The sequence below is a fragment of the Felis catus genome, chromosome D2 (assembly GCF_018350175.1).
Source record: "Felis catus isolate Fca126 chromosome D2, F.catus_Fca126_mat1.0, whole genome shotgun sequence".
Lineage (NCBI taxonomy): Eukaryota > Metazoa > Chordata > Mammalia > Carnivora > Felidae > Felis > Felis catus.
In genome coordinates, this window is record NC_058378.1 from 68,091,156 (window position 1) to 68,107,387 (window position 16,232).

A 16,232-nucleotide genomic window follows, 5' to 3' on the forward strand; every position below is an offset into this window, starting at 1 on the left:
ACACGCACACCCATACACACACTTCTCAGGGAAATTAAGCCAACTGCAACTCACTGACACATCCTTTCCTCAACAGGCCGACTCCTTCCCAGAAGGCTGTGAGCTGGGCCAAGGCAAACTGGCAGAGCAGCAAGGTCCCGGGGCGCCGTGCTTATTGAGCCAGGACCATTTCCCGGAGCTGGATGCTTGCCTCCTGTCCCATATGCCTCAATCTCCTATCTTTCGTGCAAGGAGAAGGCTGGCTGAGAGGACCCAGAGGAGAGAGAGAGTGGGCATCGGGCTGCGGTACAAAGAATAAAGGTCAGCTTTCAAACCACTACATGTTTCAAACCCTGAGTTCAGAGAACAAAGACCCTGTAAAATGGTGGAACTGGAGTCTTTCTCTGTTAGAAATTCCCCCGTGGTTGCTTTGGTTGGTGGAGGTCTAATGAACTGCTCCAGCCCCCATGGCTCTGAATCTGCCCACTGCCCTCGTCAGAAGCCTTTGATGGCTCCCAACAGTCTGGCCCCATAATGTCCAAACTATCATTCAAGACCTTTTATGGTTGGCCACGGTTTTACCGCCCTCTCAGCCCAGAATCACCCTCTTTCTGCTCTCAGCCTTCGCAGTCTTATCTGTACCCCTCCTAATACACTTATCACTTCCCACTGCATGCTATACTTATTTTTATGGGTCTTATCATCCCTACTGGTCTAGTCTATGAGCTCCTTAAGGGCAGGGTCTATGCTTATCTTTGTACCCGGAGTCCTTAAAACAGTACAGGATGTCATGGGGTGTTCAATAAAATTTGTTGAATTAAACCAGGAACTCTCCTACAGGGCTGAGTTCACTCTGAGAGAAACAGGACATCCAGTGTCTCATCCACTGTCCCATGAGCAGGAAGGACACCTCCAACCCAGCCTGCATAGAGAGCATTTGAGATAGAAACCTCAAGGGCCTGTGGCCCAGCCCTTGCATTTCAGAGATAGGGAGACTCAGACCCAAGCACTGGGTTAAGAACAGTGGATGTTTTCATTTCATTTACAGCTGAGAGAGCTGAAGGATCTCCCAGCGGAAGCTGCTTTCCTAAAGTCAGACAGGTAGAAGGTGGTAGAGCTGGGATTTAAACCTGGGAATGCCTGACTCCACCCCCATTTTCTGTTGTGAAGGCCCCTCTCCCCCAGCCCCTGAAAATTCGGCTTTCCTGCTGTTTCCCAGAAGAGGGCTCTGGCTAGCCAAGGCCAGGGAGGGTTCAGACACTGAGGCAGGCAGCATTTGGCTCCAGTCCAGCCTGAGCTCCGTGGCTGGAGAAGCTATTTATGAATTCTGCCCGTCCCAGCTCTGGCAGCGCAGCTACCTCAGCTGGGTCTTTTCACAGAAGACCCGTCAGGCAGGTAGCAGAACATCACACAGAGCCTTTGTCTACAGGACACAGTGTTTTCCCCTGAGAAGTTTGTGTTGGCCCCGCTGGTGGGGGCAAGGGAAGTAGAGGCCTCCAGCCTTCTGCCCGCAGGGCACTGCTCCAAGGGGGCAAAGCTTGTGGCTCCCGAGAGTGAAAAGGTCAGAGGGAAGGAAAGGGAACTTGAGAGGAACCCAAGTAGAAACTCAGGAGAGGAACAGTCCGGGTGGTACTCAGGACAGTGGATTAGGAACTGCACAAGAGTAAATCGGGTTTTACATTGCCTGGCCGCAGAGGGCAGGGGAAACAGTTCAGGCCAATAGGTCACTGGGGGCCAAATCCTGCCCCTTGCTGCTTGTGAGGTCTCAGGCAATTTTTTGATCTTTCCGAGCCTCAATTTCTTTATCTGTTGTGTGAGGGAATTATAAAAATATCTTGCTGGGTGTGGTGAGGACCAGACACCTGGGAGGGTGCCAGGCACAGTAGTCACTCAACAAATGGTGGGGCCTTTATGAAATTTTGTAAACATTCCCTCAGTTTCCAGATTTAGGAGCTAATAAAGGCCGGGGCTGCAGAGAACACCCGGGTAATGGTGTCAGATGACTGTTGACTGAGAAAAGGAAACGAAATCACCACGAATAGACCCACATTTAGAGGAACTCTGTCCCAGAAACAGTTGGGGGGAAGACGATCTGCTTCTAATCAGGGAGCAGCCAAAGGAAGAACTGTGGAATTTAGAGTTGTTGACCCATAAATGTTTTAAAGTCAGCATGTGTATGTGTGCGTGGGGTGTATGTGTATGTGTGATATTTGTATGTATTGTGTGGTCTGTACATGTGTGTGGTACACTGCGTGCAGTGTGTGTGTGTGTGTGTGTGTAGTGTATTGTGTGTGGTGTGTATGTGTGTGATATGTGTATATGTGTGTGATGTATATATATGTTGTATGGTGTGTGTATGTGTGTGGTAAGTGGATGTGTTGTATGATACGTGGATGTGCTGTGTGGTGTGTGTGTGGGGGGGTGTATGTGTGTGGTTTATTGTGGGCGGTGTGTGTATCATCTCTCACAGTAAGATTTCGTCTTCTTCCTGGAGGCCTTGTAGTTCACCTTCACGAATGCTGAATAGCAAAGGAAGGAAAGAAACTTATTACATAAACGCTTGGTCCCTTAGCCTACGCTTTTTGTTTAACTTTCCCAAAGGCCCCCAGGCCAGGAACATGAGGCTCAGAAGGGCCACTGGTCTAAGCTCAAACCATCTGGTTTGTGGCAGAGGCCAACCCTGGAGCCCATCTGCCTGAGAATAATGGTAGGTTCTGTTGACCTGACTCCTGAAAGAAGCACCCCTCAAATGCCAATGGAGCCAGGGTTTTGTTCTTGGGTCTGATCTTCAGGCAGCTTTCTTGTGGCATGTCACCTAAATACCTGAGCTCTGCTCTGGCTCCAAGGCCCGCCACTTCCTGCGCAGCACTTCACCACCTTGGGTTTATTTTTGTCAGCTCTTCCTCTGAGCCGATCCTCACCCCGGGGAAGCAGGCTCAGTGAGAACAGAAACAGCTTGGGGTGCTGGGTCTGGCCCCTGGGCTGGGGCAGAAACAGCAATCCTGCCTCAGCCCGTCAGGCCAGAGTGTTCCTGAGACAGCTGGAGGGTTATTCTGCACGTTCTGCCTGGAATCCAGCGTGGCTGGGTCCCCGGAGAGTTCCAGCTTCCTGCCATTCCCGGAGGCCCCTACAAACTGCCACAGTTTCCCTCCTCAGCATGGCCTCAGCAAAGTCAGGCTTCAGCTGCAGGCACTGAAGGCCGCTTGTTGTAGTTTATTGTCCTGAGCAAGTCCCTGCAGACCCAGCGAATGACAGGCAGGCATCTGCTGGGCTAAACCAGGAAGTGAGACTCCCACTGATAGCTTCAGACATGCTCTTGTACAGAAAACCAAAATGGTACTAGTTTCTTTATTCCTTCACCAAAGAATCTATTGTCAAGCACCTACTAAGTGTCTGATGCAGAGGCGGGTTTTTTGTCCTTCTGGAACCTACAGTCCAGTGGGGAGCCATTGTGAAAAGAAAGAGCTGAACCTGGGAGAGGGCCATAAGACCAGAGGAGCGTATCCTGGGAATGGTATCTTGTGACTCCCCTTGGATACTAGGGCACACACACTGTCCGGTGGTGTCTGGAGAAAGCCCTTCCATGGAACAAGTTCCAACTCATCTCTGGCTTTGTTGCCTGCAGCTCTGGGCCACTGCTTTTTATGACATCTTCCCTGTGTTATGCCTGCAAAATTTTTATAGAGCTTCCTGTACCTGGGATGCAGAAAGCACATGTAGCCTTAATACTTCCCCAGGGATTGTGCAAGAGCTCAAGACCTTCACAGGTAGTACTTAATGTGCTCCCAGGCCTCTAGTATTCCCTGGGAAAGCTTGCTGTCAGGGCGGTTACTGACTCCAACACCTTTGAAAGTGAGCTAGAGCCAGCACTTTTTTTCTCTGAGATAGGGGATTCTCCCAGAGGGTAATAATGCCTGTGGGAATGACTTTGGTCCTTTGAAGAGAGGCATTTGCTCTTAAGGTCACATGGTCATGCTTAGTAAAATCTTACTGGCTTCAAAGAGGCTGTGTAATTTGCAAAAAAAAAAAAAAAAAAAAACCCAGCCCCATTGCCAGAAGTATTGAGGCACCGGTGAAGACGTGAAGGTTATATTGGAAAATTCTCAGGGAGAAGGTGTTGCACAAAGAAGTATAGGCTTTAATACATACCTGAAGAGGAAGAGAAGGAAGAACTTTTCCATCAGCAGGAAGCCCCAAGAGCATCCAATAGAAGCTGTGCAATTATGTAAACTTCTTTAGTCAATTGGCTTCTTCAAAATAAAGAAGTATGGTAATCCTTATCTACATACAGTATAGAGCTTCTCAGAGGCCCAGAATATTGTCATATTTCTTTTTTTGTGAATTTTTAAGCTGCAAATCTGATGGCCTTAACTTCCTTTTTTTAAAAATTGTTTTTAATGTTTATTTATTTTTGAGACAGAGACAGACAGAGCATGAACAGGGGAGGGGCAGAGAGAGAGGGAGACACAGAATCTGAAACGGGCTCCAGGCTCTGAGCAGTCAGTGCAGAGCCCAACGAGGGGCTTGAACTCACGAACCGTGAGATCATGACCTGAGCCAAAGCCGGATGCTCAACTGACTGAGCCACCCAGGCGCCCCCTTAATTTCCTTTTTTTGACACTGCAAATTCTGTAAAAGAAATCATATCCATATACTTTGTTGCAAAATGTGAATTATTGACACTGAACTAACTGTGTACTGTTTGGACAGGGTCCCTTAAAATTTCTGACATTTTTTTTGTATGAGTGTTTTTTTTTTTTTTTAAGTTCTTATGAGAAAGGGAAGGGAGGGTAAGTAAACCACTGGGTGTCTGGGTATAATTTGAAGGTTCCTCCATCTAGATCAGCAATCTTCTCTTGATTATTCTGTTATATATAGCAGTGCTGTGAGAAGGGGGAAAGTATTTTTCGATATATTGGAGTTTTGCATTGCTTTTTTGGTAATAAATAATCAAGGCTACAAAAATTTTTTCTAAATAGAAAAGAGAAATTTTATAAGAAGACGGTATTAACCTAATCATCATGTAAGCACTCTGGATGAAGGAGTCTACAAAATTTTGTTTTATGATAACTTCTTCTCTTAGAGTCTTCATTCATGAAAGGGGATGGGAGTAGGGAGGTGAGGGCAGAAAGAAGGGTTTCTCTTAAAATACATTAGTTGTGTTTTTTAAAATAGTGTAATTTGCTTAAATTCCTTATATGACATTAACATTTGTTAGCTAGTGTTTGTATTGAATAGGGTCTATGACTGACACAACTTTGCAGTGTTGGTTCCATTCTGTTCTAGTGCCTAGACATTTACCTTATCTCTTCAAAGGAGTCTTGTCTTTAAAAAATTGAGGTATGGTTGATGCGTAATGTTACCTTAGTTTCAGGGGTACAACATAATGATCTAACAGTTCTATATGCTATGCTGTGCTCATCATGAGTGTAGCTACTGCCTGTCACCATATACCGCTATTACGATACCATAGACTATATTCCCTGTGCTATACCTCTCATCTCTGTGACTTCTTCATTCCATAACTGGAAGCTTGTATGTCCCACTTCCAAAGGATTCTCAAGAGACGATGGCTTACTGGCATAGCAGGTACTGTCTAGTCTCCTGGATAAAAATATGCAAAATCATAGAAAAACACTACATGCAGGATCTTAGGCCATCAGCCAACCCAGAGATCATAGTGGTTAGATCACAGCCCAGAAAGAATCTGGGAGGCCTTTTGTGTTCTACACTTTCAGAGCAGTCAGAAGACCTATGGTCACACAGCCACACAATCCAGTAATAGAACAAGGATTGAAATTCAGGCCTCTTGCCTTCTAGCTCAGGTCCCATTCTACTATATAAGTACTTTCTAATATTATGTAAAAAGAGTGCCATGGTCAGGTAAGTTCAGTAAACATTGGGCTAAAGAGAATTAAATAGACTAATTTATGATAGGATTTCTCAGAGCCTTTAAAACACCATTTTTTATAGCGATCCTCCAAGAGGGGAGATGATAAGTAGTTTTCCCCAGTTAAGTTTACCCTAGAACCCTTCTGTGATAGAACATCTGCAGAGCATATTTTGAGAGACACTATGTACTGCTTTGTCTCTTAGATAAGTTTGAGGTTTTTTAAAAGATAAATTCATGGTTATTGGAGCTATGACTTTCGGAAATGTTAGGAGGTTCAGTTTATAACTCTGGCCCATAGAGGTCAACATAATGGAAGGTAGCTACCATACCTGACTAGAATGACTACTGGGATGTCCCAAGATGACATCCCGTCTCTTTTTAGGACTATTGCTATCCTAAAAACCAATTTTGTTTCCCTTTGCTTCCCTGTTGTGGTTGCTTTGAAGGTGCTTTGATTCTGTACCTGGTTTGACATATAGAGGAAAGTTGGCACTTCTTGGTGGAATACCACTCTGTATATGGGCCCAAACATAATAATATACTGTATTCCAGAAGTTCTTGATCTTCTCTGGGACATGACTGTTTCAGGGGTCTCTTAAAAAAAAAGTTATAGACCCCCTGGGCTGAAAATGCATATTCATAATAAAATTTTAGGGTGGACTTCTTATACCCTTTGAAGCTCATCAGTAAATCACTGACCTAGATTCATTGCTCTCAAAAAGAACTTTATAAAACAAAATGCACACACACATACACAACACAAGAAATGGTAGTGTTAATGGGGCGCCTGGGTGGCGCAGTCGGTTAAGCGTCCGACTTCAGCCAGGTCACGATCTCGCGGTCCGGGAGTTCGAGCCCCGCGTCAGGCTCTGGGCTGATGGCTCGGAGCCTGGAGCCTGTTTCCGATTCTGTATCTCCCTCTCTCTCTGCCCCTCCCCCGTTCATGCTCTGTCTCTCTCTGTCCCAAAAATAAATAAACGTTGAAAAAAAAAATTAAAAAAAAAAAAAGAAATGGTAGTGTTAAGACTTTAGGTTGCCCCCTCAGGAGTAATTTTTTTTCTTTCTTTTGAATTCTTGGTTCTTGATGCCTTGATATCTACTATTTCCTGTTTCGATGCTGACTTTGTCAATCGTGCCATAGGGCTGCCAATCATGTTGCTTTAAATGCAGGGTTTGGGGATTTCCTGGAACTGCTTTAAAATGTCAGTCCTTGTTTTTCTTTCTGGAAACTGCCCTTTTTGGAAAGAGACAGACAGAGACAGAGAGAGGGAGGAAAGCGAAGACTGAAGGGCAAGACATATGCAGAGAAGAACCATACGAGTAAAGGAAGGCAGCTGCGTATTGTAGGAAGAGGTACTACGACTGGCTATAACTTGCCTGGAGACAGACCCTTCCCCTCTCTAGGCTTCAGTTTTTACATTACTATGCAAACAAGTGGACCCAGCGAGGCCATCTCCTGGGACTTTCTTCTGCTTCTGACCTTCCATGAAGCTAACGTCACTTTTAATATAAACATCTAATAATACAAAACAATATCTCCCTTGGCTTGCTCCTCACCTCTTCTTATTTTCCACTACTTTTATTTTGTTTTGCCCAAGATAGAGGTTTGATTGCTTCCTTTCCTTAACTTCCTTTTCTATGTGTGTCTCCATCTACCCAGCACTGGCCTCTTGGGCCACCCTCCACTCCTTTCCCTGCAGATCAGGTTCTCTTAATCACAATCCATGATCATTCATTCCTTTTGTGTGTGGGTTTTTTTTTTTTTTTTCCAGTACAAAGAATCTCTCATTTCCACATCAGGCCCCCTGGGCTCTACTGCCTCTTAGGAGTTGAGCAGAAACTATTGCAGCACAGATAGGATGGGGGCATATAGGCATCTTCTGTGAGCTCAGTGCTCACTGGAGAGAAGAGGATGAACTCTGAGAAGTGTGCAGCCTAGGATCCTGTGTTCCAGAAGAATGCAAATAAAGCCCCTGGCGACACAATTCAGAAGCGCTTCTCTTCTCTGACTCAACATAATTAATTCGATGGAGGGTGTGACAGTTGTAGGAAGTACTGGAAAAGCATCTGCTTGCATGGTCTTGTGATTGCAAAATTCTGAGGAGCTGAAGTTTGTATAGGCTTAAAACTCAGGCCAGGTATGGGAGACGTGTTGAAAATATATGGGCTTTTGGGGAAAAGATGATCTATTGGAGTTCCTGAATCTGAATTTAGTTTGTTTCTACATCCTAAGATAGCAGGAGTGATTTGGTGGTGGAAACAAAGATAAATGCACCAAGAAAACCTCTCGAAACTTGAAATGGGGAAGTAAAACCATATCAGCTTTTCTTGGTACTATTTAAAAATATTGCATCTACTTCTTTGTGGCATGCTGCCCATTAGTCTATGTTTTTTAGTCTAGGAAAGATATTCTTAAAAATGCCCCCATCAACAGCTTCTAAATATCATTCTAAGCCTCCCTACCACCACTCCCCCTCCTCCCTCACTACCAGGACCTTAAATGGACTCCACAGATAGCAGGAGGCTCTGGGGACCAAAACTGGCTCAGATATTTAACTTTTATTCAAGAGACTCAAAGTTGAGTGGCAGAAAGAATCCAGTCAAGGCCTGGGTACCAGAAGGTCTGGGCTCCCCTGTCAAAGTTGCAAAGCCCATGCAAGGGACACTGAGACCTCATTGGTACTCTGGCTCTACTACTGACTAGCTGTGTGGCTTTGGGCAACTCACTAAACTTCTCTGGGTCTCTGTTTCTCTGTTTGCAAAATGAAAGGTTTGGACTAGGGATCCCCCGCATTTCCTTTATCATGAAAGTCCTATGATTACCAGTTACCGGCTCAAGCCCCATTTTCCTCATATTTAAAGCCAGGAGAGTAATAGCTGCTTGTCCACGTCACAGGGAGGGGGCAAAAGTATATGTGAAAGTGCTCACAGAGCCCTAAAACACAACACAGATGTCGGTTATCATCATTATCAGAATTCTTTATGCAACTCTCCCCTCAGAGTGTGTTCCGTGTCTTCTATCATTTCTGCTAAAGAGCAGTTCAGTGCCTTATAGGAATTCTTAAAATTCAGTCCTTGGTTTGACGAACCAGGAGGCAGAGGTTAGCTCAGGTAGATGTTGTTGCAAATGGCAGTGGTATCTGAGAATTCTTCTTCAGGAAGTGGGCTAAGGCTTCCCTCTGTCCCCAGAGAAAGACTGACTCTTTTTGATCTTATTCAAGGGCGGGAACAGTGCTTACTGACAAACTCATGTCCTCAAATGGGGCTTTGCCCAAAGAATGAAAAGGCCTTGGAAGTTCCAAGGACAATAATAATTTGAGGTGCTTATCTTTTGCCTAACATCTATGTATTTCCAAGTCATTTACTCACAATAACTCATTAGTGCTTCCAACAAGACGTGAGCCTTCAGTCTTGCCTTTGTGATGGTAGGAGGTGACGTTATCTGAGCTTTGCATTTAGAGAGAGCCCCTGGGGCGAGAGCGACAGTTCCTCTATCCACACCTGGTGATGAATTCTTCCCTGTCACCAGTGGCAAACCCTCACACCCCTGGTCCCCCGCTACCAGGACTGCAATGGTGCCATCTCAGTGCCTTGCCCAGTGTCATGGTGTCAAAACTGGAATGACTCCTTAAAGACTCCCTGCAGGGGCCAACTCCTTTTACAGTGCAAGACTGAGGCATTCAATCCACCCAGAGAGAGGAAGTGAAACACCCGAGGCAGCACAGCTAGCTAGAGATACAGTCAATAACCCATCTTAAGAGGTAACACCTAGAAACTGTCCTCCACCCTAACCCCCATACACCTTAACAAATTAAACATTCTTTGTGTCCCTCCAGGTATCAATAGTGCTTAAACCTGGGGGTATGGGGAAGATGAGAGACACTGTGTACGTCTCTCTGATCACACAGCACTGTTGCCATCTCTGAATGGCTGTCTCATTCCAGGCAACAGTGGTGGCCTGTCCTCTCCTAAACAGGAATGGGTCATTTTTTTTTTAATTTTTAAAAAAATGTTTATTTTTGAAAGAGAAGGAGAGGCAGACAGAGGGAGACACAGAATCTGAAGCAGGCTCCAGGCTCTGAGCTGTCAGTACAGATCCCGATGCGGGGCTCAAACTCGTGAACTGTGAGATCATGATCTGAGCCGAAGTTGGATGCCCAACTGACTGAGCCCCCCAGGTGCCCCTGGAATGGGTCATTCTTAAAGGAAGTAGAAGTTGAACTCCCGTGATTCTGGAGAGAATGAGTTAAGATGAAGGGTTTTCCCCTTTTCTCTCGTCCAACAGCTAAATTAACACAAGCCCACAAGCACAGGGCTTTAGGAAACAGAAAGTCAGGTTGTGAGCAATTATAATGTGAAATGAAAGTGTACATTGTGGCCCAGAAGCCTGAGCAGCTCTATGCTTCAGACACTACTTACCCTACGGTAGAATGTAATGCCTTTTGCCAAGAACACAGCTGGGTCAGCTCTGTGCTTTTCACAGAACAGTCACACAATAAATATTTGTGGATTGATTTGATGGACAAAAATTCCTAGCACTTGGATACTTTTCCATTTTTCAGCTTATTCTTCTTTAACGTTTAGCAAAGGTGCACGTCGCCAGTGTTTAATACATCTGGAAGGAATGTTGATGACAGTGGCTGTCGTCTATATTTCCCAAACTGGTTTCTAAGTAACACTGATTAAATTAATTAGTGGGGGAAAAATTAAATAAGTTGGAGAAGTGCTACTTGGCTTCTTACTCTGGGCTCTCAAGATTCTCAAGGCTCATTAGCTCATTAAAAATACTGAGAAGAGTTGGGCCTCCCCCCAAAACCAGCTTTAACTTCGTTAAAACAATTTCTTTCTGGGTTGATATGATTATAGAATAGTCCCTCCCACATATTTCTCATGATATCCATTAAAGTTCCACAAAATTCATGTTCTTTGGAAAATACCTTGCTAACCACTAATTAAACTCGATTTCTGAATTTTACTGGTGAAAAAAGAGGTCCTGAGAGGGGTTGAAGTTCTTATAGGTAATTAGTAGGGGAACTAGGACTAGAATCCCATTTCTTATTGCTAGGGCCATTCTCTAGGGTGGGTGCTGGGATCCCAAACATCATAATCTAGGGATGATGGGTAAAAAGGATGTGAACATTTTACTCCACAATGCGTTCTTTTGGGGTAATTTGCTAAAAAGATATAGGTTGTTTTAGATGCTTTTAAAAGTGGGTGATCACATCCTACTCTTTTGTTATCTCATAGATCTTGGGGTGCTTGTTCACTGTGGCCTGGGTATGCGATAGGTGCTTAATAAATATACTAAATGAATCAGTAAATTAAAGAACTCAGCAGAAGCCCAAGGAGGTTGGTGGCAGGGAGGAAGAAGAGTCTTGAGCTGAAAAGGAGAAAAGGAAAGATGTGGAGAAAGAGGGGGATGGGTGAAGCAAAGGAGCCAGCAGTTACTGCTCAGTGGAGGACGGATGAACCCTGGCAGAGAAGAGAAACGAGACAGCTGCAGGTGATGGAGAAAATGAAACAAAACAAAACTGAGTGACCGGGAAGCTTTGTTTTTAAAAAGTAAAAGTGACTCATAAGGCTAATTCAGATGCTGGACAAGCCAAGACGCTCTTGCCCAGGAGCGTGGGGTTGAGCACAAAATGCTGAGAACCTTTGTGAACTCAGATCGAGGAATTTTTATTGCACCAGTACAGTAAACATGAAAGACATCTTCTTAAGACCTACAATGGTAACACATGAGCAAGATGTGAACTTGCCTTCAACAAAGTGACAGTTTAATGGGGGAGAAAAGCTAGGACAGGGACTCAGGTAGCACAATGCCAGGACGAATGTTTCAATGTCCCCAGAGGTACAACAAGTCATTAGTGTGAGGAATCAGGAGACAGGAAACTCATATCAAGTCATGAGGCTGAAGAAGGCCTGTGCGGGAGAGCCAAGAGGGATGGATAGGATTGTACCAGGTAGAGGTGGGGGATAAGAGAGGCGTTTCGAGGTGGTACCATAAAGAAGCCTCAGGAGGTGTGGAAGCATATGGAACCGCGAGAGGTCAAAGTAGGTTCCAGCCAAAGGGGCGTGTGGCCTGTGAAGGTGTGGAGACATGGCCAGAATGTCTTGAAGCCACGCTCTGGGGCCTTAAATGCCTGGTTGAGGTACTGATGCTCCAGGTGGGCCACGGAAAGCTAACGAAGGTTTTGTTGGTGTTGCCGTTGTTCAGAGAAGTAATACTATTAGAGATGATTCCCAGGCAGGGTGACTGGGCAGATAGAGGTAAGTCAGGTGAAGGAGCTTGCTGGGGGGGGGGGTGGAGGGGGCAGTTTGTGCTGCTGAAAGGCCACATAGACCATTCAGGTGTTGCACATTAGACAATCGTAAAATCTGGCCAGAGATAATGGCTGAGTTCTTTCCTGAGAGCACAAAGACACCAGAAGGTTCTGGTCATTACCTCCGGGGAGAGGGAAGGAGGAAGAATGAAAGCACGAGATAAGCCAAAGAGAACGCAGCCAAGGAGGAAAGACTCAAGAGACCAGCTGCCTGGGGTGCAAGTTTCAAGAAAGAAGTTATAGCGAAGTTTGAGAACCCCAGCCTTGCAGCGGGAATGCGGGAGTTTGAATCCCAGAGGCCTGACTAGTCATGATTAGCACAGGGACTTCAAAGAGGTTTTGAAGTCTGTTTGTTTCCTCATCTGTGACACGGGAATGATTTCTATCTTCAAGGGATGAGAGCTTTCACGGAGATAAAATTCTTACTGTGCACAGTGGGAGCCAAGGAGTGTACAGGACCAGCGGGAGAAGCATCTGTAGAGATTAAGGGTATTCAACAGAGGAGCCTCTGCAAATGGAGGCAGGGCCCTCAGGAAGCCCAACATTCAGGCGAGATTGCTGACTAGCCTGTAAGAGGAAAGGGTGAGCGGGTCAAGACAGCCTCAGCCTAGTCCTCACCCCAAGGCACTGCCTTTTCGCCTACGCTTCCATCTGGCGGCGCCTCCCAACCTCCCGCCTCCAGCTTCCCGCCCGGCTCCCCCTCCAGCCTGTCCCAGGAGTCAAGTGCGCATGCGCCCTCCGGCGCCCCAGCCCAGCTTTCCACGTTTCACTTCCCTCTCTTTTCCTCCTCTGCTCCCGCTCCACCGCCGCGATTGGCCAGCGGACCTCCTCGCTTTGACCAATAAACGCCGCTCTCTCGCCCCCGTGTTACTGGGTAGAACAAAACAAAAACAAACAGAGCGAGAGGGGGCAGAGACGCTCCGAGGCGGCGGCAGAGGCTGAGCAGCGGGGTTTGGGCCGGCGGACCGAGGACCTGGGCAAGCGGCGGCAGCGGCCCGAGGGGTCAGTACCAGCGGGGCGGCTCGCACTCCCGGGACGACTGCGTCCTCTCCCTCAGCTCCGTCTCCTCTTGAGGCAGCCGCACGTTGGGAGGGGGAGGGGGCGTGAGGCCGCGGCCGAGTCCCGGCCGGGTGGGCGAGGGTCCGGCCTCCTCTTCGGAGCCCCGCAAGTAGGGCCGCGGCCGCCCCAACGCCCGGGCGGCGGAGGGCGGGCCCCTGTTCCCTCCTTCTGGGCCCGGGCCCGGAGCGCGGTGGCGCGGGCCCGCCCCCTCCTGCATCCCCTCCCGCGTAGCGGGGTGCGCGGGGCGCTCGCCAGCGAGGGACTACTCCTCATCCTCGAGAAGGCCGAGTTTTCATTTTTATTTTGAGGGGAGGGCGTTGGGAGACGTCTTTCTGGCCTGACTGAAATCCTGTGAGGAAGGTTCGCGCCTTCCGCGCCCCACCCCCGGCGTCCCTTGGGGGGCCCCCCTGAAGACGCGGTCCCCCGCTCGGCGATCACCGACCCTGGCCCTCGGCCCGCAACCCGGAGCCCAGGCCCGCCCCGCTGCGGTCCAGCAGCCCCTGGGGCCTGCCTGGACTAGGGCCTGCGGGGTCCCGGCCTGCACCCGCGGCGGGGAGGAGGGCCAGCCGCTGCGGGAGGCGGGGGGCGGACACGTGCCTGCCTCCCCGGCCCTGCGCGGACTTGGGGCAAAGGGGCGCTTTTTTAGTTCAAGTGAAAATCTCCCAGGGAAAACAAAGACAGGAAGGGAGCCCTCTTTCTGTGAAGCGCAGGCCGAGTCTGCTGCATTTGTCAATTCGGTTCTGCAATGTACACGAGAAGGGGTCCCCCGTCCCCCCCCACTCCGCTGGAGCTTCAAAAACTAACTGCAGAAGTCAGTATCTCCTGTTCGTATGCCCTTGTGAGAACTGGTTATGGAACCAGCAACTGTGCAGGATCTGCAATGAGTAAAATGATCAAAAATGCGGCTTCGTGTGGAAGACCAAAAAAAAAAAAAAAAAAAAAGAGTCATCGCCTGTTTTGTATTTTTTCTGCTAAGTTTTACGATTTGGGCATTCTTACTAATGTGAAGCTTTTTAGAAACCTTCATATACTCTTCTAAAAAGGGAGCACTGCAGATGTGTTCTGAGTTTAATTATTTGTATTTGTGCCATTAACCTTCCTTCATTATAGGTTTCTTAAATTCCTTACAATCTCAGCAGGGATCTTTGAATTATATTTTAATTTTTTTTTTTTCTGTTGTAGTAATGAGAAAGGGAAAATAGTGTCTGGGAGTGCGAAAATACAGGACACTTTGATATTTTCTGCAGTGCTTGCTTTTGCATCATTGTGGTTGAATACTTTTAGCTGATTTTAAGTTGCTAATTAGCTGTGATTGTGGCCCTGGAATGAATACAAATAATTTTCTGGTTAGCATATGGCCTAAACTTGACTCCAGAAAATGTCAGAGTGGTTTGTGGGGTGTATTTCAGGGAACAGGTTTTGGGGGGGGAGGGGGGGAGAGGCTTTGTCTTTTAGGGAATGTCTTGACAATTGAATACTTCTGAGTATATGTTTCTGTAAAACTATTAAAGAAATGAAAATTGTTTAATGCTAGCCTTAGTTTTGCTCAACTTACATGTAGAGTTTTGTTTTTTTATTCCAAATTAATTTTATTGTTTAGTATGAAGGATGTGGCTTTTGGAGTTTTTGCTTTATATTTTTGTTAACTTTGGGGCAAAAATCTTAAGGATTGTTAAGTAAACTGGAAAAAAGCTCCACGAATTGAAGAGAGGAAAAACATGCGATGTATTTTTATCCTTCTCTAAATTCTTAAAATGTCTGTGTTGCTATCAAGTGTGACTGAGTTCTTGATTGTGTTACTATTGCCTAAAGACACAGACGACACTTTTTTTGGGGTTAGGATTACTTAATAAAAACAAATATGGTAAGTTATAGATGATAGTCATTACCTAATAATTTTCTTTGACTAACCGAATGTCTTCTGTGTAATACTTTAAATAAATATTATTTTTAGTGTTTGGAAAGTAGTATTTAAAGTAGTATCTTTAAATACTGTGTTTTAATAAGCTTCTGTCTGTTAGCCCCAAAGACTTAATAAGTCTGTGTTTTAATAAGCTTCTGTCTGTTAGCCCCTAAAAAAGAATCTTCTTGTGATATATTAAAATCTTATATTGAACTTGTGCAAGCAGTACTGGATTGAAAAGGTCTGGTTTCTAATTCTGGTTCTTCCATTGAGCAGCTGTCTCTATCTGGACAGATTAACTACCTTCTCTGAATTTGGTTGTGTGCAAAATGGAAACCTCAAAGTTGTTCTGAGAAGTACATGAAATGATGCATGTAAAATTCTCTGAATTATAAAAGGCTTTATAAATATTAGTTGTAATAATTTCCTTTAGTAGCAAGGTTCTGCAGAAAGTGTCCTGTCAATGATCATACTTGCATCAAGTATGAAAAAGACTTTCTAATGTAATTCTATTTTAAAAAGCTCATACACACATCATAGGACATTTTCACTTTTCTGTATCATGTAACCCATATACTGAAGTGAGATATGACAAATTTTAAGATACGGAGAACACTATATGCTTAGGTTTACAAACTATTTTTGTTCATATATTTATATGTATCTCTATATACATATCTTTAAGGTTCATTTTCCCCCTTAAATCCAGAGTTGTTGGAAATTATGATATTAGAAAGATCATTATGTAGAATCTGTTTATTCTGAATAAAATTAGAGAGTGATCACCCCATTTTCTTCTGAAGCAATATAGCATCTTAGTAGCCTAAGGATTATGCCATATTCAGAAGTTTACCATTTTAGCATTAAGGTGTGTTTATTCTTGTTTTACAAAATAATAGCCTTTTGAAAACTGGAGCAAAGGGGCTATAAACTTTTGAGATGTTAAAACGGTATATTGAGGAATTTAAAAGTCAGGTGAGGGGTGCCTCACTGGCTCAGTTCAGTGCAGCATGCAACTCTTGATCTTGGAATCCTGAGTTTGAGCCCCATGTTGGGGGAAAAGTTCACTTAAAAA

General features: G+C 45.6%; 1 protein-coding gene across 3 annotated transcripts in view; it reads left to right on the forward strand.

The window, feature by feature from the left end:
* The first annotated feature begins 13,012 nt into the window (after nt 1-13,012).
* The window catches only part of PDCD4 (programmed cell death 4), a 28,710-nt gene continuing 25,490 nt past the window's right edge, over nt 13,013-16,232 (forward strand). The window contains exon 1 of one of the 3 annotated variants that reach the window (XM_045040665.1): nt 13,013-13,197. The gene's annotated coding sequence lies outside the window, so the exon portion shown is untranslated. The remainder of the gene's footprint in view (nt 13,198-16,232) is intronic. The other 2 variants (XM_045040664.1, XM_011287560.4) reach the window with 2 other exon arrangements.